Here is a 27,767-nt window from a genome sequence, read left to right as displayed (position 1 = left end):
CTGGCGGATTGCAGTCCCTGGGGTCGCAAAGAGTCGGACATGACTGAACAACTAAGCACACGTACACAGAACAATCTTGAAAGACAGATATGAAAGAGCCAACTGTCTCCTACTAACTTAACTATGGCCTAGACCAATCTCCAGGCTAGTTACAAAATATATATAAGTATCCAGCTTCTAACAAGGGAAAAAACAATGTTTGCCATCCAATCAGAAATCACCAGGCAATCAGTGTTGCAGGAAAATATGAACTTTAAGTCTAGGAAAAAATACATCAGTAGAAACTCAGTCAGAACTGATAAATGAAATTATGCATAACAACATTAAAATATGACTATATTCCATATGTTCAAAAAGCTAGGGAAAAGATTGAATGCTAATTAGAGACATAGACAGCATCTTAAGCTTCCCTTGTGGCTCAGCTGGTAAAGAATCCGCCTGCAATGTGGTAGACCTGGGTTAAATCCCTGGGTTGGGAAGATCCCCTGGAGAAGGGTATGGCTACCCACTCCAGTATTCTGGCCTGGAGAATTCCATGGACTCTATAGTCCATGGGGTTGCAAAGAGTCCAACACGACTGAGCAGCTTTCACTTTCACTTTCAAAATATCTTAAAACACAGTGGAACTTTGAGAGATGAAAACAAAGGTATCTGACATGTCACAGAGATATACGTTCAGTGTAATTCCCTTATGAAAACTTCAAAACCATGCAACACTATTCATTTACTTTATTGGGGTACAATAAATCCCAAGATAATGGGAGAATTCAGTATTCAGAAAAGTAATTACTCTGGGGCAGAGGGAGGGAAAGACAAACAGGCAACAAAAGGCACAAAGCAGGTTTCCAAAGTGCTGTTCATATTCTATGACTCAAGCTGGTGGTAGGCATGTGGTATGTTGTTCTAAAAAGCACACACATATCATCTATGCCATTTTGTATGTATAATATATTTATAGTGTACATATCTGTAGTATACATATTTCATAATATATTTAATAACAACAATAATGACAGTAAAGATTACTCTGGTGGCCATGTGGATGAAGGGAGATTAATAGAGTCAGGGAGAAAATTAAAGCCATTTTTGCAGTAGTGATAAAATGGGAAAGGACAACAAAGCTCACAAGTCTTTTGAAATAGAATTTAGGAATGTGAATTGAATGCAGTAGTTTAAAGGGAAAAAAATGAGTTTTTCTCAGTTTCCTGGAACTGAAAAAGCTTCTGCGACTCTTAAGTTTGTATGAATTAATAGAAAATTTCTGGAAGGCTAGCTATAAACGGACAATATTGTTTCTTTCATTGGGCAACTAAAAAGCTCTAGGCCCAGGAGGGAGGGTGTCTTTTTTGAATTCTGAACCATGTTTGTATATTAACTACCCAAAACATGGAAAGCAAAATTAAAGAGCAGAGATTTTTGTTTAGCTCAGAATTGACCATTCTAATTTAATGAGGGAAAATGTTGGGAGAAGCAAGATAATTATGGAAATGACTTCCCCTGTGTTTAGTTTTCTGCCGCTGAATTAGGCTAAGTAGCAAGTCTTGTATTTATCATAGGCTGGGATGGGAGTCAGAGCTGACTGTCTTCTGGTCAGGGCTGTCTTCATGAGCTGAAGCGTGGGTCCCAGGGTTGCCCCTTCAGGAGGGCAATGGGTGGGGCAGTCACTATGACTGATGTGTTTACCAACAGCACAAAGAAACTATAAAGTGTTTCCAGGTGGGTCCTTGTGACTGCAGCGGCACCATTTAAAAATGAGGAAGTGAGGTTGATCCTGTCTTACCTACCCTTTCTATGTTTTTTCCCTGATGGACCTGCTCCTGTATATAATCCTGTGCACATATTAGCTAGTCTTCAGTAAACTGCTAACTTACTGATAATGCCTTAAGGTATTTAACCCTCCAAGAGGGTTCTGCATTTCTGCATTTTTATCAGAAATCCTAAAAAAAAAAAAAAAAAAAAGACCAAACCCTCAATGCTAGAAACAGATGTTGTATGCTGTCTAACATTCTTGCCTTTCATTTATATTTGACTAATTACTAAAGCTAACCTTGTCTCTCATTTCACAGTGTCATCTACATAATATAAAATTTTGATCATTGCTTAGTTTTTATTCATGTTTTGCCTCATTTCACAAAATATTTTTGGAGACGTGTAATAAACACATACCATAAAGTGGTGAGCTATGAATAAATTAAAAATCAGGCTCAGAGAAATAAAAACTTGAATAGAAAGTTGTCCCCAGGTATAAAAGCAGATGAACCACTAGAAGTGAGTTTCTTTCAAGTATGGTCTAGGATTCCTAGCGAAAGTGATAAAGGAGACATGATATGTTACTAGTTATTCCCTCTCCCCCTCCCCCTCTCATCTCCTCCCCTAAACCCACTATTTTCTGTAAAAGAAGTATATAGCTTTTCCTACATATGACCCCAGAAGAAATTTCTCACCCGGATTATAAGCTTTTATTATCACATCCAAATCTGCATACCTTTGAAAATAAAGGACACAGAACCAAAGAAAAAATAAATTTTAGCTGAATTAAAATGGAGCACTGGGCAAGGAAGCGACAGTAGATATATCTGACATGACTTGAGAGAACTGTGTCTTTGTTTACTAGTTTATATCTCAGTAACAAATAACCAGGGATTTAAGAATCCTCATTGTGTACTTCAGAAATACCATGCAATCACCTGATACAGTTGCATCACTTTGGGGGTTCATATGAAAATAATTGAAGTGATTTCACTTGAAAATTCTGTTTGCTGAACTTTGTGATACATGTTGTTATTCTATAGCATATTTAAGTTGTTCTTTACAGAATTAAACACCTTTATTTAATGGGCCACTGGGGAAATAATAATAGTTTCTAAGGAAAAGTTTTTTTCAGCATGTTTATTATTGACCTGAAGAGAGAATATATGGATTAAAACTGTACTGGACATGAAGCTGGCAGGGGGAACTGGAACCATGGATGACAGAATCTGGGTCTCATTTCATTTTGAGACCCTAAGTGACCCCTGATGAAAACAGCATCTTCATGAAAGTGAAAGAGGAGAGTGAAAAAGTTGGCTTAAAACTCAGCGTTCATAAAACTAAGATCATGGCATCTAGGCCCATCACTTCATGGCAAATAGATGGGGAAACAATAGAAACATTGACAGACTTTATTTTCTTGGGCTCCAAAGTCACTGCAGATGGTGACTGCAGCCATGAAATTAAAAGACCCTTGCTCCTTGGAAGAAAAACTATGACCAACCTAGACAGCAAATTAAAAAGCAGAGACATTTCTTTACCAGCAAAGGTCCATACAGTCAAAGCTATGGTTTTTTCAGTAGTCATGTATGGATGTGAGAGTTGGACTATAAAGAAAGCTGAGTGCTGAAGAATTGATGCTTTTGAACTGTGGTGTTGGAGAAGACTCTTGAGAGTCCCTTGGACTGCAAAGAAATGAAAGCAGCCAACCCTAAAGGAAATCAGTCCTGAATATTCATTGGAAGGACTGATGCTGAAGCTGAAGCTCTGATACTTTGGCCACCTGATGTGAGGAACTTACTCATTTGAATAAACCCTAATGCTGGCAAAGATTGAAGGTAGGAGGAGAAAGCGATGACAGAGGATGAGATGGTTGGATGGCATCACTGACTCAATGGACATGAGTTTGAGCAAGCTCTGGAAGTTGGTGAAGGACAAGGAAGGCTGGCATGCTGTAGTCCATGGGGTCGCAAAGAGTTGGAGACGACTGACCAACTGAACTGAGCTGAACTGAAGTGACCCTGTCACAGTTGTCTGAAACATGTTCACATCCAGCCAAGCACATTTCCACGTGTCCATGGGATTTCTCAGATAATTCTTCTGAGCTTCTGTTCCTTGCTCTGCTCTGTAACTACACTGGTTCAACCCTCTCATCTCAGGACTTGCTGCAGGTCTTTTGCTCACTGACCTACTTGGACCCTCTTCTCCAGCTCAACCCTTGGTGCTATTTTATGGAGATGGGCTGGTGTTCAGTTTGACTCCATGCCCTGAAGCTCTGTGGCAAGGGTGTTCCTGCCCTCTCCTGCTCCTGCTTACCCGGCTTGGCTTGGCTGATCATGTTTCCTCATGGCATGTGAGTGTTTCAGGGTGTGCTCAGGGTTTATCTCCTTTGTTTTTTGACTGGAGTCAAGTAAGGGTGAGGAAACCTGAGTGCTGCTCTGAGTTGTTTAGCAAAACAAAAAAGCGCAAGGGTGTATTCATAATTCATTCACCATTCATTCATTGTCCATTATGTGCTAGGTACTGAGACCACTGAGGCAAAAATAATAGACACTGTGTGGAGACACGTGTGTCTTCACAGAATTGAATTAAGAGCAAAGGAGGAAGTCATTTTAAGGCAGCCTTTTATGTATGTGACTCACTTATCATTGAGTTACCTAGTAGACATAGTTGATGGGACATTTAGGCAAGAGTGATAAGACAAAGATGGAGCGTCAGTGTCCTGAATAGCAGCTATTAATTGCTCTAGCACAGTAGTGGTCAAACTGAGGCAATTTTGCTTCCCTCTCCTGCCCCAGAGACATACAGCAATGTCTAGAGACATTATTGGATGTTACAACTGAGACAGTGCTGCATAGTGGTTAGATGTCAAGAATGCTGCCAAACATCCTACAGTGCTTAGGACAGTCCCCCATAACAAAGAATTATCGAGTCTAAAATGCCAACAGTTCTGAACTTTAGAATCCTTGGCTAGTGTATGTGTCAACTGTATGTTTCTGAGAAAGCAACTATCAAAAAAGCTTCCTTTAGCCTGATGTTTATTACTGCTAGTTGCAGCTGACATTCAGTGAGGGCTTACTATATGCCAGGTATTTATTGTAAACAGTTTAAATGGATTATTTCATTTAATCATAAAAAACTCTATGCTGGATAGAGACAGTGCCGGGGCAAGTGAAAGCCAGATGGGCACTTGGCAACTCTCTGCCTCTCGGAGGAAAGATAATTAAAAATGGTCAAAGGAGATCCTAAGAGGCAAAATGTCATCATATGCGTTCTTTGTGCAAACTTGCCAGGAGGAGCACAAGAAGAAGCACCCGGATGTTTCAGCCAACTTCTCAGAGTTTTCTAAGAAGTGCTCAGAAAGGTGGAAGACCATGTCTGCTACAGAGACAGGAAAATTTGAAGACATGGCAAAGGCGGACCAGGCCTGTTATGAAAGAGAAGTGAAGACTTACATCCCTCCTAAAGGGGAAACAAAAAAGTTCAAGGATCCCAATGCACCCAAGAGGCCTCCTTCAGCCTTTTTCTTGTTTTGTTCTGAGTATTGTCCAAAAATCAAACAGGACCATCCTGGCCTGTCCATTGGTGATGTTGCAAAGAAACTGGGAGAGATGTGGAATAACACTGCTGCAGATGACAAGCAGCCCTATGAGAAGAAGGCTGCTAAGCTGAAGGAAAAGTACGAAAAGGATACAGCTGCATACCGAGCTAAAGGGAAGCCTAATGCAGCAAAAAGGGAGTCATCAAGGCTGAAAAAAGCAAGAAAAAGAAGGAAGAGGAGAAAGATGAGGAAGATGAAGAGGATGAAGAGGAGTAAGAAGATGAAGAGGATGAGGAGGAAGAAGAAGATGATGATGATGATGAATAAGTTGGTTCTGGTGCAGTTTTTTTTTTTTTGTCTACAAAGCGTTTAACCCCCCTGTACACAACTCACTCCTTTTAAAGAAAAACATTGAAATGTAAGGCTGTGTAAGATTTGTTTTTAAACTGTACAGTGTCTTTTTTTGTAGAGTTAACACAGTCCCAAATGTGTCCTGATGGTATTTTCAATAGCCACTAATCTTGCCTGGTGCAGGATGGGGGTTGTAGATAGGCATGGAAATTTAAAGCAGGTTCTTGTTGGTATGCAGCGTTGATTAGGTATATATAGGGATGGTAGTTTTTTCATCTTCAGTTGTCTCTGATGCAGCTTATACGAATAATTGTTGTTCTGTTAACTGAATACCACTCTGTAATTACAAAAAAAGAAAAAATTGCAGCAGTGTTGTTAACATTCTGAATTCTTATAAGTAAACACAATTTTTAAAATTAGTATTGTCCTTTTCATAGGTCTGAACATTTTTCTTTTTAAGGGGAAGCTAGTCTTTTGCTTTTGCCTATTCTGGATCACATGAATTATTACAGTGTTTATCTTTCATATAGTTAGCTGATAAAAAGCTTTTGTCTATGCACCCTGCATACCCATGATGAGGGTATAAAAGTTGAATTGAGACAGTTTTCATCCATAACTGAAACTTAAATCTTGACCAGTTAATAGCAGATTTCACATAGCCCAGTTACATTTCCAAAGTGAAGAGTAATGGCATTACTCACAGCATGGGATTATTAGAATCAAACATTTTGAAAGTCAATCTTTGAAGGGCTAATAGAAAAGTATGTTCTAATCTTTACATGAAGACTCTATACTCTTTAACTCCCGTTACCATGTAATGGCAGTTTTATTTGCAGTTCCCATGTTAAAGACTTGAGAATGTATCCCCAAAAGCGTGAGCTTAAAATACAAGACTGCTGTATTGTTTTTTTGTTGATGTTTGTCCCAGCAAAGGCTCTGGGGGAAAAAGTGCTGGCTATAAATGTCTTCTCCTGTTTATCTAAATACAGACTGTTTAGGAAACTTGAGACCGTTGGTTAAAGGTATTTTTAATTAATTAGATTGACTTTTAAAATTGTATCAGTTCAGTTCAGTCGCTCAGCCGTGTCCAACTCTTCGCGACCCCATGAATCGCAGCATGCCAGGCCTGCCTGTCCATCACCACCTCCCGGAGTTTACTCAAACTCATGTCCACCGAGTCGGTGATGCCATCCAGCCATCTCATCCTCTGTCATCCCCTTCTCCTCCTGTCCCCAATCCCTCCCAGCATCAGGGTCTTTTCCAATGAGTCAGCTCTTCGCATGAGGTGGCCAAAGTATTGGAGTTTCAGCTTCAACATCAGTCCTTCCATGAACACCCAGGACTGATCTCCTTTAGGATGGACTGGTTGCAGTCCAAGGGACTCTCATGAGTCTTCTCCAACACCACAGTTCAAAAGCATCAATTTTTCGGCGCTCAGCTTTCTTCACAGTCCATTTTTCACATCCATACATGACCACTGGAAAAACCATAGCCTTGACTAGACGGACCTTTATTAGCAAAGTAATGTCTCTGCTTTTTAATATGCTATCTAGGTTGGTCATAACTTTCCTTCCAAGGAGTAAGCGTCTTTTAATTTCATGGCTGCAATCACCATCTGCAGTGATTTTGGAGCCCAAAAATTGTATACCACATTTTAAATCAGGTATATCTTCCTATGTTATGGGTTGCCCCTTTATAAATTGAATAGACCTGAGGGAAAAAGACATTTTGTATTTCAGTATGAACTATCTGATTTATTTGAATTTTACTTCTGTTTACAAAACTCAAGCTCATTGATTAGGGTCATATATTTATCTGCTTAGCAGTTTGGGAAACAATTTGGCAATTTTGTGGCTTTTGAGATTATTGTTCTCTTAAAGTGCCGGTGTTTTAAAATAACATTCTTGTAATTTTACATGCTTTTGTGAGGGACTGCTGTTTTATTATAGAATTTTGACTTGGGTTCTTTCCATTTGCTTTTGTCTATGTAATTTCAGGAGGAATACTGAACATCTGAGTCCTGGATGATACTAATAAACTAATTTCAGAGGTTTAAAAGAAACAAAAACAAACTCTATGATGCAGTCCGCAACCTTTTTGGCCCCAAGGACAGGTTTCATGGAAGACTGCTTTTCCATGGACACGGGGCAGGGTGGGGGATGGTTTTAGGACGATTCAAGTTCATTACATTTATCATGTACTTTATTTCTATTGTTATTACATCAGCTCCAGGTCAGATCATCAGGCATTAGATCCCAGAGATTGTGTATCCCTGCTATAGAGTAGGTAGTATTAGCTCTGCTTTACAAATGAAGAAACAAGTTTATTGAGATTAAGAAACTTGGCCAAGACCTAATTCCTAACAAGTGACAGTGCAGGGAGTTGAATCCAGGACGCCTGGCTCTTCATTCTTCACTACCAGAAATGGTTAGCATCTCTAACTTAGAGTCAAGCACTCCCTTCAGCTGGTCTTTAGCTCCTGAGAAGTTGCTGGCACGACAGCCTGAGCTAGCTGAGTCCTCCACTGGCTACGGGCTTCTGCTGGAGGCCTGCTGGAGGGAAAGACAGGTTAATTTAACAGTATGTTAGTCATTCAGTCATGTGCGACTGTTTGTGACCCCATGGACTGTAGCCCACCAGGGTCCTCTGCTCATGGAATTCTCCAGGCAAGAATTTAACAGTACAATTCAGCCCAAACTTGGGAAAGGAGAATTTGATACTACATTAAACATCAGCATCTCGTTTAGGATGAATGGTTCTCCCACATGGGTGTGCAGCTGGCTCATTAATCTGACCCGATTAAACTGGATCAACCAAAACTGTTAGTCATATCTAATTTAGTGATGATTGTGTTGATAGAGTGAGCCACAGCACTATAAATAGCAGAATGGAGCTAATAGGCTCTGATGCTGTCAGCTTTCATTAGCTTACACTTCAGTTTTACTTTTCATTGTTTTACACATCTGCTTTTCTAAGAGCTTCTGGGCAGTTTGGGGTAAGGTTTTTAGGTTCAGACTGTGCTTTTTGTCAGTTTGGTGTTCTCCGAGGGCAAAGCAACAGTCCACTGTCATCCATACCTTTGCTAGCATTACGATGCCTGAACGCTCCTAGACCGTAATTTGATCTAGTTCCTTAACCCTATAGTCTAGCTGATAGAAGGTAATGGAACACCACATCTGCGCATGTGATAGGACAGAATTCTTCTGTCTTCTCACCTGAGTACAACAGGCTTGTGCCACCTAGAAGAATGAAAAGGTAACTCAGAATATGTGGGGTCCGTATAGCCCAAGCGGATATCCTTATGAAGAAGAGGAAGTATGGGCCCCACAGATAGCAGGTTAGTGTGAAGTGAGTGTGGTTTTGGTCCCAGTAAGTTTCTAAAATGACTTGCTCTGAGAACGGTATATGTGTGTTTCATTTTGAGGTCCTAGGAATTTTTAGAGTAACTTCCGTAGAATTCCTGTTTGGCTGACAGGAAAGACATCTTTGTCTTAGGGCCAGTAACAGCTTCTAAGAGGGGGCTAAATGTGAAAGATGTTGATTTTCTTTTTTTATTGTGTTCATAGTATGAGCTGTTATCATGTAAAGGAAGGTTGGCAGGTGAAGGTGTTGGTGGGTGAGCATTGTTTTTCTTCTTATCAAGACTGGTGTGTTACCTTTCCCCCATATCATTCAGTAGGTCTCTTAGACATTATTTCATTAATTACCTCTCTGAATTCCTGGGGTCAGTGTCTGGCATTTTTTTTTTTTCCTCTTGTCCTTTAAAAAGTTACAGAGACATTGAATATTTTGAACTGAATGGCAATGAAGTAGAGATCATAGCCCCTATCATTTATTGATGGCAGTATGCTAAGCACAGTACTGAATGCTTTAAATGTGCTCTCTCTTTTCATCTGTACAACAACTCTTTAATTTATTCATCCTCATTTTATAGAGCAGAAAAGTTTATATTAAGCAATACAAGTTGGGTTAAGTGTGGTAAGAAGGCAGCTGGGTAGCTAGACTGGGATTTGAACACATGTCTGCTGATACCAAGTTTCCTATGATTAACCATTCTCCTGCACTGGGGATCCTTCTTGGGCTCAGAATTTAGCTGAAGAATTATAGAGCATAAGGAAAAAGGAATAAGAAGTGAAAGAATTGATCAGGGGTAAAGGAATGAAACTTTCCACCAGGAGACAGATAACAGTTTGTTTCCATTTTTTTCAGCCAGATTCTGCTTCTGTATTTCACAACACTTCTAAAGAGTGGCAGTGTGCTCTAGGCAAGCTGATGTCACCTTCCAGATATACTGTATAATATTTCATAATCATCATTTTTAAGGGCACACACTTAGAGCATTTTACTAGTGTTACAGATCTCAGGCTTATTTCAGATAGAATTTCTCTCCCTTATCTTTTCCCTTTAAATGGCAAATAAAAGTTTAAGTAAGACTTACCAAAGAAGCTACTACAAGTGTAGTAGTCATTTGATCAGAGATATAACATGTTGAGTTGTAATTTCTATCCAAAAGTCTGAAGGATTTTAGACAGATGTTTCCTGATACTTCAGCTTTGCAGTCTTTTCACAGACCATAAATCTTTAGGGGGAAATAGAAATGTTCATTCTTCTTGAATGTTTTCCAATACTTCTTGGTTCTTACCTGCTTTTGACTCAGCTGTTAAACCTGCAAAGTTTTCACCTGATTCATCTGCAAAAGAAGGTTGTAGGGCAGTAGTTGAATAAGCTGGTACTTCAGCGTAATGTCTAATAATAGCTAATATTTATTGAGCACTCAACTATCTGGCCCAGTGCTAAAGCTGGGTACTTCACACTGTTATTCATTCTTGCAACCCAATATGTAGGTAACAGTGTCATCCCTTTTATGGATGATAAAACTGAGGTTCAGCGAGATTTGGAAACTAGCACAGTTAGTGACAGAGCCTATACTCAATCACAGGTCTGACTCCAAAGTCAATATTTTCAGTTTTGCCTCAGTGGTGTCTGTGTTGTAACACTCCCAATGCCTCAGCTGGTGTTAGAAAGTCCCCATTATTTTTCTCATATCCTAGAATTTTCTTTCATTTGCCCTTTGCTCCAGCCACATCACATTGGATTACTCATCATACCCCAGGCATGTTTCACCCTTTTTTTTTTTCTTTTTTGGCTGCACTGTGTGGCATGTGAAAGCTTAGTTCCTTGACCAGGGATTGAACCCGTGTCCCCTGCAGTGGAAGTGAGGCGTCTTAAGCACTGAACCACCAGGGAAATCCCTGCTTTACCTTTTTAGGTAACAAATTTGTCTTGGATTTAATATATACAGGGCATTCCTTAAATATGCAGAAAGTTAAAGAACAGATAGTTCGTAGTCAAGTGAAATCCATTTCCTTTTTATAGTTTAAGTATTTCAAATATTCACTCTTCTCCAAAGAATCTCTACTGAGTCCCAAAGTTGTTCAGTTCAGTTCAGTTCAGTTCAGTCACTCAGTTGTGTCTGACTCTTTGCGACCCCATGAATCGCAGCACGCCAGGCCTCCCTGTCCATCACCAACTCCTGGAGTTTACTCAAACTCAAGTTCATCGAGTCGGTGATGCCATCCAGCCATCTCATCCTCTGTCATCCCCTTCTCCTCCTGCCCCCAATCCCTCCCAGCATCAGGGTCTTTTCCAATGAGTCAGCTCTTCGCATGAGGTGGCCAAAGTATTGGAGTTTCAGCTTTAGCATCAGTCCTTCCAATGAACACTCAGGACTGATCTCCTATAGGATGATCCCAATTTGTAATTCATAAAGAAAATAGAAGTAATTAGACAAGTATACCATTTTTACCACTTGCCAACCCAATTAATAAATGTAAGTACATTTGCTCTTATTCTTACCTCCGCCCCTCTAATCTTAGAGTTGAGATTGGCAAACTATGGTATCTGGGTCTGCTGAATGCTTTTGTGAATAGAATTTCATTGGAAGGCAACTATGTCCACTTGTTCATGTATTACCTATGGCTTTTTCTGAAGTTTGAAGGTATAGAGCTGAGTAGTTACCACAGAGACTCTGTGACACAAAAAACCGTAAAGTATTTACTATTTGGCCCTTTAAGAAAAGTTTGCTAATCCCTGTCTTAGAAGATGGAATGGTCCTCACATGATCAAGGCTAATCTTTCTCATTCTTAATCTTGTTCTCTTCTCTTTCTTCAGATCATTTAGGCTTTCCTTTTGCCTTCTGCCTCTCCAACTCCCTTGGCCCCTTTCCCTCAGTCTATCAGTATGCTATGCTCAAAATACCAGCCTTAAGACAAAACAGAATAAAGCAAAATGAAACTTTCCTTTGGTCTTTCAAGTCTCATGACCTTGCCTTATTTCTCGTCTTCCCTACTGGCCTACTTCTTAAAAGTGTTGCTTTCATGATTGATCTCACATTCCTCAATTTCTAGTCACCTCTCAAATCACTTCAGCCTTGCTTTTGTCCTCCTCATTTGCTGTTAATTAGTTAATTAAACCAATCAGTTTAATTAATCAATTACAGTATTTAATTAATCGATTAGAATATTTGTTGGGTTACCACCATGTTCCAGATTCTGTACTAGGCTCTGAGGACACAATCAGGTGAACCAAATTGGCAGAAATTCTTGCCATGAGGAATTTATAATCTGGTTGGGGAGACAGACAATAAACAGAATAAATAAGCAAAATATCTAACATAATAGAAAGTGATAAGTACTACTGAGGAAAATCAATCAGGAAAGGGAGATATGAAGTGCTGGTTGAGAGTGGGAAGTTCACATTTTAAAGGAGTGGTCATAGAAGGATTCAATGAGAAGACGGCATTTGAACAAAGATCTAAAGGACATGAGTGAGTGAATCCCCGGCAGAGAGAACAGCAAGGGCAAGAGCCCTGAAGTGGGTGTATGTCTAGGATGTTCAGGAGCAATGTGGCTGGAGTGAATGGGAATAAAGGGCAGAGTGATAGGAGATGGGGCTGCAGCGGTAAAGGAGAGACTCTGTCCTTTGGAGCCCCACATGCCGTTTAAAGGATTCTGGCTTTTACCCTGAATGATTTGGGACATTTTGAGCCAAGAAGTGATACGATGTGACTTAGCATTTTAAAGATCCTTGTGGTGGTTGTTAAGACTAGACCACAGTTGACAAAGGCAGAATGAGGAAAATCAGTTGAGAGATTGTTGCAACTATCCCCAGGTGATAGTGGCTTGGATGTGGTAGGGTGATGAAGAGCTGTTCCAGTTCTCAGTATATTTTCGTGGTAGAGGTGACAAGATGTGCTACAGATTAGGTGTGGTATATGACATACAAAGGGGGGCTGTAGTTAGTTGCTTCAGTTGTGTCCAACTCTTTGTGGTCTCATGGACGGCAGCCTGCCAGGCTCCTCTGTCCATGGGATTTTCCAGGCAAGAATACTGAAGTGGGTTGCCATTCCCTTCTTCAGGGGATCGTCCCAACCCAGGGATTGAACATGCCTCTCTAATGTCTCCTGCATTGGCACACGAGTTCTTTACTACTAGTGCCACGTAAGAGGAGGGCATCAAGGATAAATCCAAGGTTTTCAGGCTGAGGGACTGGAAAGGTAGAATTACCATTAATTGAGAAGAAGTTTGTATGTGGAGCAAGTTTGGGGGGAAAGATCAGGAGCTTGTTTGGGACATGCCTTTTACATATTCAAGTGAATATGTTGGATATGTAAGTCAAGAGATCAGTGGAGATGTCAGGGTTGGAGATAAACTTGTGCAGGTCAGCATATCAATCAGAAAGTGGAAAGTGGAGTCACTCAGTCATGTCTGACTCTGCGATCCCATGGACTGTAGCCTACCAGGCTCCTCCGTCCATGGGATTTTCCAGGCAATAGTACTGGAGTGGGTTGCTATTTCCTTCTCCAGGGGATCTTCCTGACCCAGGGATCGAACCTGGGTCTCCCACATTGTAGACAGACGCTTTACCATCTGAGCCATCAGGGTAGTCAAGTTAAAGCCAAAAATGAGCTACAACTGTAACAGGAGTGGCTGAAATAGAGGAGAGAAGTGTATAGGCTATGTGTCCTGGGGTACTCCAGCTTTAAGAGATTGAGAAAATGAGGAGGAATAGAGTCCAAAAAAGCAACAAACAATGAGACAGAGAATCAGGAGACATGGTGTCATGGAAGCCAAGTGAGGGAAGTGATTCTAGGAGGAGGAAGCAAACAGTGGGGGTCCAGGATTGCAAATAGGTCAAGTAAGAGGAGGACAGAGATTTGACTGTTTAACTTAGCACTATGCGGGTCAATGGTGACCTTGATAAGAGCAGTTTTCATCGAATGGTGGGTATAGATGCCTGATTGGAGTGTGCTCAAGAGAATGAGAGGAAGAACTGGTAACAGGGAGGAAAGAAACATTTTGAGTTTTGCTATGAAAGGCAGCAGTGAAACAACTTCTAAGGGACAAATCCAAAGACAAGTCATTTCTGTGTTTTTTATCTGTTATCTTCGACACTATGGACTCTTCAGTGTAGTTCAGTCACTCAGTCATGTCTGACATTTTGCAACCACGTGACTGCAGCATGCCAGGCTTCCCTATCCAACTCCCAGAGCTTGCTCAAATTCATGTCCACTGAGTTGGTGATGCCATCCAACCGTCTCATCCTCGGTCATCCCCTTCTCCTCCCATCTTCAATCTTTTCCAGCATCAGGGGCTTTTCCAATGAGTCAGTTCTTTGCATCAGGTGGCCAAAGTATCAGAGCTTCAGCTTCAGCATCAGTCCTTCCAATGAATATTCAGGACTGATTTCCTTTAGGATTGACTGGTTTGATCTTCTTGTAGTCCAAGGGACTCCCAAGAGTCTTCTCCAACATCACAGTTCAAAAGCATCAATTCTTCAGTGCTCAGCTTTCTTTATAGTCCAACTTTCACATCTGTATATGACCACTGGGAAAACCATCGCTTTGACTAGACGGACCTTTGTTGGCAAAGTAATGTCTCCGCTTTTTAACATGCTGTCTAGGTTGGTCATAACTTTTCTTCCAAGGAGCAAGCATCTTTTAATTTCATGGCTGCAAACACCATCAGCAGTGATTTTGGAGCCCCCCAAAATAGAGTCTGTTACTGTTTCCATTGTTTCCCGATCTATTTGCCATGAAGTGATGGGACCGGATGCTGTGATCTTAGTTTTTTGAATGTTGAGTTTTAAGCCAGCTTTTTCACTCTCCTCTTTCACGTTCATCAAGGGGCTCTTCAGTTCCTTTTCACTTTCTGCCTTAAGGGTGGTGTCATCTGCGTATCTGAGGTTATTGGTATTTCTTCCAGCAATCTTGATTCCAGCTTGTGCTTTATCCAGCCCAGCATTTTGCATAATGTACTTTCAGTTCAGTTCAGTTCAGTCGCTCAGTCATGTCTGACTCTTAGGGACCTCATGGACTGCAGCACACCAGGCTTCCCTGTCCATCACCAACTCCCAGAGCTTACTCAAACTCATCTCCATCGAGTTGGTGATGCCATCCAGCCATCTCATCCTGTGTCGTGCCCTTCTCCTCCTGCCTTCAATCTTTCCTAGCATCAGGGTCTTTTCCAATGAATCAGTTCTTTGCATCAGGTGACCAAAGTACTCTGCATATGATGTACTCTGCATATAAGTTAAATAAACAGGGTGACAATATACAGTCTTAATGTACTCCTTTCCCTATTTGGAACCAGACTGTTGTTCCATGTCTGGTTCTAACTGTTGCTTCTTGACCTGCATACAGATTTCTCTGTATACTCTGCATACAGAGTACTTTTTACATTTCTTTTTCTTGGGGATGGTGTGAAAATGCAAAAAGGCAAAATGTTTGTCCAAGGAGGCCTTACAAATAGCTGAGAAAAGAAGAGACACTAAAGGCAAAGGGGAAAAGGAAAGATATACTGATTTGAATGCATAGTTTCAAAGAACAGCAAGGAGAGATAAGAAAGCCTTCCTTAATGATCAATGCAAACAAATAGAGGAAAACAATACAGTGGGAAGGACTAGAGATCTCTTCAAGAAAATTGGAGATACTAAGGGAACATTTAATGCAAAGGTGGGCACAATAAAGGACAGAAATGGTATGGACCTAACAGAAGCAGAAGATATTAAGAAGAGGTGGCAAGAATACACAGAACTATATAAAAAAGATCTTCATGACCCAGATAACCATGATGGAGTGATCACCTCCACTGGTTTCTAAAACTTCCTTCTGTCAATATCTGCATCTCTGTGCCTATGGAGCCTCTCTGAAACAGGCATATACCAAAGCAAAGTGTCAGAGAATTGATATCCACGGGAGCAGCCTGCAACCAATAGCTAGTGGGAGGTGGTAGGCAAATATCATAGCTCTTTTGTCCTTTGGTTGATTTGGGGGTACTCTGGGACAGCTGATTTTACACCATTATCCTGTGGACCCAGTGGTAACTGGCTTTGAAACATACCCTTCATCGGTTGACTTCCCGTCTTTGCCCATGTCTTCACTCCCCATGTGAAGTTCCTGGCATCTTTCAAATAAATTACTTGCACTTGAACCCTTGTTTCAGAATCTACTTCTTGGGGAATGTAAACTAAGACATTGCATATATGGATATAATCTAAGAAATAAAGCTCAAATGGGCCCACATTTATAAATACTGATTTTTGACTTCAGTCAGTCAGTTTAGTCATGTCCAACTCTTTGTGACCCTGTGGACCGCAGCACGCCAGCCTTCCTGGTCCATCAGCAACTCCCGGAGCTTATTCAACCTCATGTCCATCGAGCCAGTAATGCCATCCAACCATCTCATCCTGTGTCGTTGCCTTCTCCTCCTGTCTTCAATCTTTCCCAGCATTAGGGTCTTTTCAATTGAGTCCGTTCTTCACATCACATGGCCAAAGTATTGGAGTTTCAACTTCAGCATCAGTCCTTCCAATGAATATTCAGGACTGATCTCCTTTAGGATGGACTGGTTGGATCTCCTTGCAGTCCAAGGGACTCTCAAGAGTCTTCTCCAACATCACAGTTCAAAAGCATCAATTCCTCAGTGCTCAGCTTTCTTTATAGTCCAACTATCACATCCATACATGACTACTGGAAAAACCACAGCTTGGACTAGACAGAATTTTGTTGACAAAGGAATGTCTCTGCTTTTTAATATGCTCTTTAGGTTGGTCATAGCTTTTCTTTCAAGGAGCAATTGTCTTTTAATTTCATGGCTTTTAATGTCTTTTACATTAATGTCTTTTAATCATTTCCAGTGATTTTGGAGCCTCAAAAAATAAAGTCTGTCACTGTTTCCATTGTTTCTCCATCTATTTGCCATGAAGTACCATGATTTTAGTTTTCTGAATGTTGAGTTTTAAGCCAGCTTTTTCACTCTCCTCTTTCATTCTTATCAAGAGGCTCTTTAGTTTTTCTTCACTTTCTGCCGTAAGGGTGGTGTCATCTGCCTATCTGAGGTTACCGATATTTCTCCTAGCAATCTTGATTCTGACTTTTGCTTCTTCCAGCCTGGCATTTCTCATGATGTACTCTGCATGTAAGTTAAATAAACAGGGTGACAATATACAGCCCTGACGTACTCCTTTCCTGATTTGGAACCAGTCTGTTGTTCCATGTCCAGTTCTAACTATGTATGCTTCTTGACCTGCATACAGATTTCTCAGGAAGCAGGTCAGGTGGTCTGGTATTCCCATCTCTTGAAGAATTGTCCACAGTTTATTGTGATCCACACAGTCAAAGGCTTTGGTGTAGTCAATAAAGAAGAAGTAGATGTTTTTCTGGAATTCTTGCTTTTTTGATGATCCAATGGATGTTGGCAATTTGATCTCTGGTTCCTCTACCTTTTCTAAATCCAGCTTGAACATCTGGAAGTTCATGGTTCATGTACTGTTAAAGCCTGGCTGGGAGAATTTTGAGCATTACTTTACTAGCATGTGAGATGAGTGCAGTTGGTGTGGTCGTTTGAACATTCTTTGTTATTGACTTTCTTTGGGATTGGAATGAAAACTCATCTCTTCCAGTCCTGTGGCCACTGCTGAGTTTTCCAAGTTTGCTGGCATATTGAGTGCAGCACTTTCACAGCATCATCTTTTAGGATTTGAAATAGCTCAACTGGAATTCCATCACCTCTGCTAGCTTTGTTCATAGTGATGCTTCCTAAGGCCCACTTGACTTCACATTCCAGGATGTCTGGGTCTAGATGATTGATCACACCATCATGGTTATCTGGGTCATGAAGATCTTTTTTGTACAGTTCTTCTGTGTATTCTTGCCACCTCTTCTTAATATCTTCTGCTTCTGTTAGGTCCATACCATTTCTGTCCTTTATTGAGCACGTCTTTGCATGAAATATTCCCTTGGTATCTCTAATTTTCTTGAAGAGATCGCTAGTCTTTCCCATTCTATTATTTTTGGCTTATAGTTCACATATTTGCAATTAAAAGCCTCTTCTTAACAAATAGTTTTGGGCAATGTACCCAGGCACTAGAAAATGCAAAGGCTGAGAAAACCTCCTTTCTGAAATAATGCCTAGGCAGCTTTTCTTTTTCTACGTGTGGTAAGAAATATATATTTAGTCTTTTTTTGTTCCTGACAAAGTGAAGTCACTCAGTCGTGTCCGACTCTTTGTGACCCCATGGACTATAGCCTACCAGGCTCTTCTGTCCATGGGATTTTCCAGGCAAGAACGCTGGAGTGAGTTGCCATTTCCTTCTCCAGGAGATCTTCCCTGACCCAGGGATTGAACCCGGGTCTCTTGCATTGTAGAAAGATGCTTTACCATCTGAGCCACTAGGGAAGTCTGTTTCTGACAAAACCCTAGTAAAAACCCTTGTAACCAAAGGAAAAAAAAAACAAAAAACCTTTGTAAAAAAACCCTTACAAAAACCTTGTAAAACCCTTGGAATTTCCTGAGTGAAAGGGAGAGAGAAGCATCTTTTGTTATTCATAACAAATCTTATCTGAGTTTATGCTAATGAGGTGAGTCCTGGTGGGCCTACAGATACATTCTGGAGGGTGTAGGTGTTGAATACCTTGTAATTCAGTCAGTTAAGTAGCTCAGTTGTGTCCGACTCTTTGTGGCACCATGGACACAGCACGCCAGGCTTCCCTGTCCATCGCCAACTCCTGTAGCTTGCTCCACCTCAGGTCCTTTCAGTTGGTGATGCCATCCAGCCATCTCATCCTCTCTCGTCCCAAGGGTTGGAACTTTCAGCCCCACCCCTGGACAGCTGAGAAAGGGAGAGAGGCTTGAGATTGAACACCCTAATGGCCAGTGGTTAAAGGAAAGGGTTTGGAGAACTTCAGAGTTGGTGAAGGGCTTCCCAGGTGGCTCAGTGGTAAAGAAATTGCCTGCCAATGCAGTAGACCTCAGTTCGATCCCTGGGTCAGGAAAATCCCCTGGAGGAGGAAATGCAACCCATTCCAGTATTCCTGAAGAAGGAAACAGACAGAACAGGCTCCATCTTGAAAGTAGGACTCCATCTTGGGCTGGACTGTGGACTGAGCTACATGCCCAGGATCTGTGGAAACGACATAACAACTGGAAAACCAGACACCTGGAAGGAAGAGCCCCAGGGCTCGTACCTAGACTCTCCCTGGCCGAAAAGAGTACCCTGATTATCTGTGTAACCGAATAGAGCCATAAATTCCATTATGCTTATTGGGGTATGACCACAGGCCTATTGATAATGTCCACTGTTAACTACCTAGGCTTCAGGCATATGATCACCGGTTAACTTTGATTGTATCTTTCTTTTCCTTTGTTCAGACTAGTTTCAGGGAATTTGGGGAGGTGGGTTTGGGCATGTGCACTCAGGGTATATAAGGTTTTCACAAAAACTGGTCTTGGCTCAGGGGTTCTTGGCTAAGAAGAGAGTCTGCCTGGGGCCTGCTGGTGTAATAAGCTGAACTCCACTATCTGCATTGTCCTTCTGAGTGAGTTTGTTTCCCTGAATGTGTGACTGCAACATTCTAACCTGGGAAATAGCATGGACAGCGGAGCCTGGCTGACTACAGTCCGTGGGGTCATGAAAGAGTCAGACGTGACTGAGCAACAGACCAACAGCTACAAGAGTTGGTGATGACACCAAGGTGCTGGGAGGGTGACATGCCCAAAGAGGACACGGATGCTCTGAGGCCCTCCCTTCCCCAGACCTGGCCTTATGCATCTCTTCCATTTGGCCCTTCCTGATTGTACCCCTTGTAATTAACAGGCAGTAGTAAATAAAATGTTTTCCTTACTCTTGTGAGCTATTCTAGCAAATTATTGAACCTAGGAGGGAGTCCTGGGAACCCCTGTTTATAGCTGGTTGATTAGAATTACAGGTGGCAACCTGGGACCTGTGACTGGCATCTGATGTAGGGGCAGTCTTGTGGGACACAGCTGTGGGATCTGTTCTGTCTCTAGGTAGATAGTGTCAAAACTGAATTGAACTGCAGAACATCTAGTTAATATCCACAGAGAATTGGAGAATTGGTGTGGGGAAGAAAACAACCAACCATTTATTTGGTGTTAGAAGTATTGTGAGTAGAAATAGTAGAGAACTACCAAAAACTATTTTTAAAAGGTGCATTTCCTGGACTTCCCTGGTGGTACAGTGGGTAGGAATCCATCTGCCAATATCGGAGACATGAGTTCGATCCCTGGTTTGGGAAGATTTCACATAGTGGCGATTTATTCGCTAAGTCGTGTCTGAGTCTTGGGACCCCATGGACAGAAGTAGCCCGCCAGGCTCCTCTGTCCATGGAATTTTCCAGACAAGAATAAGCCCATTCTCCACAACTACTGAAGTCCGTGTGCCTAGAGCCTGTGCTCTGCAACAAGAGAAACCACTGCAATGAGAGGCCAGTGTACCACAACAAACAGTAGCCCCTGCTCACCAAAGCTAAAGAAAGCCCTCACTCAGAAAGCATGTTAGCAACCCAGACCCAGTTCAACAAAAAATAAAAATAGTTAATTAAAAGACGGTACATTTCCTGCATTTTAAAGGGTCTGGTGTCCTTTTCCGGTTGTAAAGAAGCCTCACATTTGAAAAGGTTTGAGTTTGCTGCCTTAGAAAAAATCACAGGCTCTCAAGAGGAGTAAAACTACTCTGACCATAAAATGGTGTCTACTTCACAGATTCTAGGTTGAATAATTAATGTTCATAAAGTGTTCCAAAAGGAAAATCACTTAAGGGCATTGAGTTTTATTGTCTAATTAATAGTTTCCTAGTGTCAGACTATTTTTTTGGGCTCCAAAATCACTGCGGATGGTGACCGCAGCCATGAAATTAAAAGACGCTTACTCCTTGGAAGGAAAGTTATGACCAACCTAGATAGCATATTAAAAAGCAGAGACATTACTTTGCCAATAAAGGTCCGTCTGGTCAAGGCTATGGTTTTTCCTGTGGCCGTGTATGGATGTGAGAGTTGGACTGTGAAGAAAGGTGAGCGCCGAAAAATTGATGCTTTTGAACTGTGGTGTTGGAGAAGACTCTTGAGAGTCCCTTGGACTGTAAGGAGATCCAACCAGTCCATCCTAAAGGAGATCAGTCCTGAGTGTTCATTGGAAGGACTGATGTTGAAGCTGAAACTCCAGTACTTTGGCCACCTCATGCGAAGAGTTGACTCATTGGAAAAGACCCTGATGCTGGGAGGGATTGGGGGCAGGAGGAGAAGGGGATGACAGAGGATGAGATGGCTGGATGGAATCACCGACTCGATGGGCATGAGTTTGAGTAAACTCTGGGAGCTGGTGATGGACAGGGAGGCCTGGCGTGCTGCGATTCATGAGGTCGCAAAGAGTTGGACATGACTGAGCGACTGAACTGAACTGAACTGAGACTTTACATGATTAGATACCACAGATACAAAGTTAATTCACCTCACTTGAAATTAGGCTTTCCTCTCATCCCTATACCTGGCAATGCTCATAGAGTGCTAATGCCTTTAAAATGCAGGAAATGTACCTTTTTAAATTAATTAATTAATTTTTATTTTTAGCAATCCACTCCTGGAGAATCCCATAGAGAGAAGAACCTGGAAGGCTACAGTCCATAGGGTTGCGAAGAGTCAGACATGACTTAAGCGACAGCATGCACACATAATTGATTTCATATACTTTTTCTTAGAGATAATTTTTGCTTGAAAAACTATGTGTATGAATGTTTACTGTGTGTTATGTACTTTTCTAAGGAAACAAGATGGTTTTATCTTAATGGTGTTATGAAGTAGGTACTCATTATTCCCATTTTATGGACTAGGAAACTGAGGCACAAAGAGGTTAATAATTTGCCTAGGGTCCCACCTCTGGGAAGAAGAAGGCCAGGATTGGACTCAGAGAGTGTCCCTAGAGGCCGTACTCTTTCCCTTCACTATGCTTATCCTGCAATTTAGACTATGCCGATTCTCTAGTGATTCTTACGCCTGTCAGTCAAGCCTATCCACCTCTTGTGAACTTCAGATCTATATATTCAAGTGCTTCATATATATTTCCATCTCACTTCCCCGCAAATACTTCAAATTCTAGATGACACAAACTGAACTCATTTTATTCCCCATGAACTTCCTATCCAGTCAGTCAGAGTCACAGTTCTGGAAGTTATTCCTGGCTCCTCTTTCCCTCCTCAACTTCTATGTACATCTGTTTTACATATCTTGTCAATTACACCTCCTAAACATGCCTTGAATCTGGCCCTGTCTTTATGCCCACTGCCATTTACTCACATCGTCTCTTTGCCGAATTACCGAGTAGCAGAGGTCCCAGTTTGTGCATCAACCATGTTCATCTACGATCAGGATTCATACCTGCTTGGGTACATCTGATGAATTAGTAAAGAAGGCTCTCCAAAAGTCGATTTGTCAAAAGAAAAGAGAAGTCTATCAAAAGAGCAGGAGAAGTTCAACATAAAGCAGAGGAAATGATGAGTTTGTTCAAATAAAGCCAGGTTTCATGCTCTTGAAGGGAAGAGAATTGCTTGGTGATATGTGATCTTTCTCCCTTGCAACTGGAACTCAGCATCTGGTGCAATGTTCAGTTCAGTCGCTCAGTCGTGTCCGACTCTTTGCGACCCCATGAACTGCAGCACGCCAAGCTTCCCTGTCCATCACCAACCCCCAGAGCTTGCTCAAACTCCTGTCTGTCAAGTTGGTGATGCCATCCAGCCATCTCATCTGTCATCCCCTTCTCCTCCTGCCTGCAATCTTTCCCATCATCAGGATCTTTTCCAATGAGTTAGTTCTTCACATCAGGTGGCCAAAGTATTGGAGCTTCAGCTTCAGCATCAGTCGTTCCAATGAATATTCAGGACTGATCTCCTTTAGGATGGACTGCTTTGATCTCCTTGCAGTCCAAGGGACTCTCAAGAGCCTTCTCCAACACCACAGTTCAAAAGCATCAATTCTGTGGCGCTCAGCTTTCTTTATGGTCCAACTTTCACGTACAATATACTGTTGCTGAAATTTTATTATTTTTATTTTATTTTTTTGTTGTTGCTGAAATTTTAAATGACAGCAACATAGAATGAAGGATATGATCCTTCATTTGTGGCTGCATATTAAAAACATTTTATGCACGTTAGTTTAAATTCTTTTTATTTATTTATTAAAATAATCTTATAGACGACATTAAAAAAATGTAAAAAATATTATGTCTTATAACTCACAGCCCTAACAGAGCAACTATTTTCATAGCTTGGTCAAAATTAATTACCCTTCAAATGAAATGCATGATTTTATTTTTACAACTATATTTGAAATCACAGGAAGTTCACAAATGAAATGGGCATGTATTTTTTTATAGTGTTATTTTGTCAAGTTTTAGAGTAGGGCCTGATATAAACTGAATAATGTATTATAGTTTTCTAAAACCAAGGCATTGTTCTTTATTAAACTTTTTAAAAGGCATAAAACAATAATGGAACAGTATATAGTATACAAATAACTTACAATCATCAATTCCAGTGCCATCCTTGTGATGTATACCCTTTTATTCACCTTTCTAAGTGTCTTAAATTTTTGTTTCTTAGGGATAGTATTAAAATATAACAATTTTAGTAACACCTTAAACTGTAGAACTTGATACAGAATGTCATACTATAATGGTTCAAGTGATGTCCTTTGGGGACAGTTATACCTGGATTCCAGTTGCAGGTGCATTAACTATTCAATTTAGCCTCAGTGTCACCATCTAAAAATGCTTATGTATGACTAATATTGTGGTTAAATGATAATGTATGGGAAAGGCTTGCTGTATAGTCTGGAACATAATGGGTGTTCAAAAATAATAACCAGCATAATCAGTAAAATAACCAATTATCTGCTGTATATATGTATGTACATAACCTTCCTAATCATCACTTTGACTTTTTCATAATAGTTAATTCATTGGATGAGTTATAACTTATACATTTAACCCTTCCATCTTTTTAAATTTATTGTATTAAAGACAGAAAAGGTCCATTGCTTCAACTGTGATTGTTGTGATTTCTTATATAGGTTTGTGTATATTTTCTACATAAATCATAACTCTATTTTCATCTTTCCTGAAAATATCTTCTCTGATTTGATGCTTATCTTTTCATTGTGATTAGTTTTTACAGTCAAACCTATTGATATTTTCCTCTGCAATTTTTTCTATTAGGCATAAGTTTTTACCTCCTAAAGTGATTGGATAAATGATTAGTATTGTTTTCAATTATTTGATTTTTAAAATATTTAACTCTTTCACACATGTGAAATCCATTCTAATGTGGGTGAGACATTTAAATATTTCCCCATATATTTCTAATCAATTATCCTAATGTCATTTATTGAACAGTCCTCTATTGTGTTCAGAAATTGCTTTCCATATTTTGAATTTCTTGTATGGTCACTTCAGAACCAATATTATTATTCAAAAATATCCTGTGGTTCAGTCTCATCACTGTATATCTCAGAGTTCCAAAAATATTATCTTAGCCTCTACTCTATGTAAACTCTATCTCATTACATAAGAAACTTTTCACTCAAAGAAAACATTAGTGCCCCCAAAACTGACAAAGGGGCTTTTAATTTGCCTTCTCATCATCTAACTTCTAAGCCCATTCATCACTGACCGACTGTATTTAGTAACAAAAAGTAAGGGGCTTTTTTAGATATATCTTTCCCAGGATACCTTTGTGGGATAGTGAAGGGAAGAACTAACAAAGTAACTGCTCCCCACTCCCGCCTTTAAAGGACACAATGGTGAAAGAATTCCTTGGACCATAGTCCTTGAGTTCCTACCTACAGATCAAAACACAAGTCTTGTGGATTGCAGAGGTCCAGGGGGAGGTGATGAAGAGACAAAAGTAGAAGGATTCAGGATAGGTTATAAGGCAGAGCAAGCAATTCTTGAGGAAAGACTACATGTAGGGGATGAGTTAGGATGGTTCTTAGCTAGGAGTTGCCTTGAGCAACTGGTGCATGGTGGTGTATGTACAGAGCTGGAGAACTCTGGAGGAGGAGAAGGCTTAGAGATCGAAATTAAAAATTCTAGACCAGAACATTAGGAAAAGGGTTGAGTCGGCTTGGTAATTGAATGTTCTTTTTTTCAGGACTTTTTTTTTCCTTTCCAGTAGGCAAGTGGATAATGCTTAGGTTAATGATGTTCCAAGTACTAAAATCACTTTCAGAGGAATGCTATAAATGGCAGTGATGAGGTAAAGTCCTTAGGAAAGCTTGACTAAGCAAACCACTCAAGAAAACTAAGAAAGGTACCATGTACAATACAGACAGAGCCTTTAGATTAGAATTGTGTGTGCACACTGGTGAATACTTTTCTGTCTTAAGAGGAGATGGCTGTCCCTCTGGGGGCAGTGAAGAATTGAAGATTTCAAATTGTGGTGCTGGAGAAGACTCCTGAGAGTCTCTTGGACTGCAAGGAGATCAAACCAGTCAATCCTAAAGGAAATCAACTCTGAATATTCATTGGCAAGACTGATGCCTAAGCTGAAGCTCCAACACTTTGGCCACCTGCTTTTCCAAAGAGCCGACTTATTGGAAAAGACCCTGATGCTGGAAGAATTGAAGGCAAAAAGAGAAGAGGGCTGCAGAGGATGCAATGGTTACATAGCATCACCAGCTCAATGGACAAGAATTGGAGCAACTCCGGGAGACAGCAAAGGACAGGGATGCCTGGCGGTCCATGGGGTCTCAGAGTCAGACACAACTTAGTGGCTGAACAACGACAATACGTCATGCCCTATAGCCCCCTGCTTTTTTTTTTTAATCGTTAGGCACCATCAACTTGTCTTCTAAGAAGTCAATCAAATTATTCATATTAACTTATTTTTCCTAAAATTAAAAAAAAAACTTTTTAGAGATCAACTTCTCATACATGCCATCTTACTTTTTTCAGTTAATTAGAGTATTTTAATAAAGTGTAATTCTTGTATATTTTACCTTTTACATTTGCTTAGGGTCCTTTAGTAAAAATACCCACAATTTAGAGGAAATATACATTGCCTTATCCACATTTATTAATATGCAGATTATTAAAAATTTCCTTTGGGAGTATAGGTGCTTAAAAATATTGTGTTTCTACTGTACAGCGACATGAATCAGCGGTACATATACATATGTCCCCTCTGTTTTGGATTTCCTCCCCAGTTAGGTCACCACAGGACACTGAGTCGAGTTCCTTGTGCTATACAGTAGGTTCTCACTAGTTACCTATTTTATGCCTAGTAGTATGTATACATTAGACCCAGTCCCACCCCCTTCCCCCTGTTGGTGCCCATGTTGTTCTCTATGCTGTGTCTCTTTCTGCTTTGCAAATAGGTTCATCTGTACCATTTTTTTCTGATTCCACAAATATGCGTTAATATACAACATTTGTTTTCACTTTCTAAATTACCTCACTCAGTATTACAGTCTCTGGGTCCATCCACATCTCTGCAAATGGCACAATTTTGTTCTTTTTCATGACTGAGTAAAATCCTGTCATAAATATGTGTCACATCTTTTTTATTCATTCATATGTCGATGGACATTTAGACTGCTTCCATGTGCTGGCTGTTGTAAATAGTGCTGCAGTGAACATTGGCATACATGTATCTTTTGGAATCACGTTTTTCTCTGGGTATATGCCCAGGACCGGGATTGCTGGATCATATGGTTGGTTTTTTTTTTTTTTTTATATGGTTGTTTTATTTTTAGTTTTCTAAGGACCTCCATAGTGGCTATATTAATTTACATTCCCACCAACAATGTAGGAGAGTTTTCTCTCCATACGCTCTCCATTTATTGTTTGTGGATTTTTTTGATGATAGTTATTTTGAATGGTGTGAGGTGATATCTCACTGTAATTTTAATTTGCATTTTCTCTAATAATTAGTGATGTTGAGCAATTTTCATGTGCCTCTTGACCATTTATGTCTTTGGAAAAATATGTGCTAAATCTTCTGCCCATTTTTTGATTGGATTGTTCTTGTTTTTTTGGTATTAAGCTTTGTGAGGTATGTATATATTTTGAAGATTAATCTCTTGTCAGTTGCTTCATTTGCAAGTGTTTTCTGAGGGCTGTCTTTTCATCTTGTTTATGGTTTCCTTTGCTGAATATATATAAATTAAATTTCAAGAATCTCAGATAACTCTTTGTTTTGTGCACTTAATTACATTCTGCAAAAATTGGGCAAATTCGACTTTGTCTTTTTAACAGTGAGAAGAAAAGGAAAGAATGAAAGACCCTATTAAGTGAGCCTTAGTCTATATTCTTGTTATAATTCTGCTTCTTTGGGGATTACTGGGTAAGCTCCAATCTGTTTACAATTAGTTTAACTACTTTGTACACTATTTCCAGCAATTTTTTAATCCCTACATGACTAGGCTTTTCCTATTCAATATATTTTAATTTTGGTGCCCTCTTGCCTCTGGATAATGTCCAAATTTTTAACCATTTCTTACCAAGATTCCTTTCCCTCTTCTCCCTCTTCACACTATTCTGGAGCCAAATGAAACTATTTCAGATTTCTAAAGCAGCCTTTCTCATGATGTTTCCCAGCCTATGTATAGACTATTTTCTCGGCCTGAGATTCTTTGCATCTTCCTCCTTCCCACCTCCCTTGCCCTTTGCTCACTCCACAAGCTGGCTCCTTCCATCTGGCTAACTCTTGTGCAGGGGTAGGGAGTGTGAGTGTGTGCTCAGTAGTTCAGTCGTGTCCAAGTCTTTTTGACCCTATGAA

General features: G+C 40.4%; 1 pseudogene; it reads left to right on the top strand.

Annotated features, from left to right (window-relative positions):
• The first annotated feature begins 4,978 nt into the window (after positions 1–4,978).
• Positions 4,979–5,617, top strand: LOC122677426 (annotated as a pseudogene).
• Positions 5,618–27,767: the final 22,150 nt, after the last annotated feature.

This window comes from Cervus elaphus, chromosome 20 (assembly GCF_910594005.1).
Source record: "Cervus elaphus chromosome 20, mCerEla1.1, whole genome shotgun sequence".
In the NCBI taxonomy this organism is placed as follows: Eukaryota; Metazoa; Chordata; class Mammalia; order Artiodactyla; family Cervidae; genus Cervus; species Cervus elaphus.
Note: the sequence above shows the minus strand (reverse complement) of the source record. Positions and strands in the feature narration are given on the sequence as shown.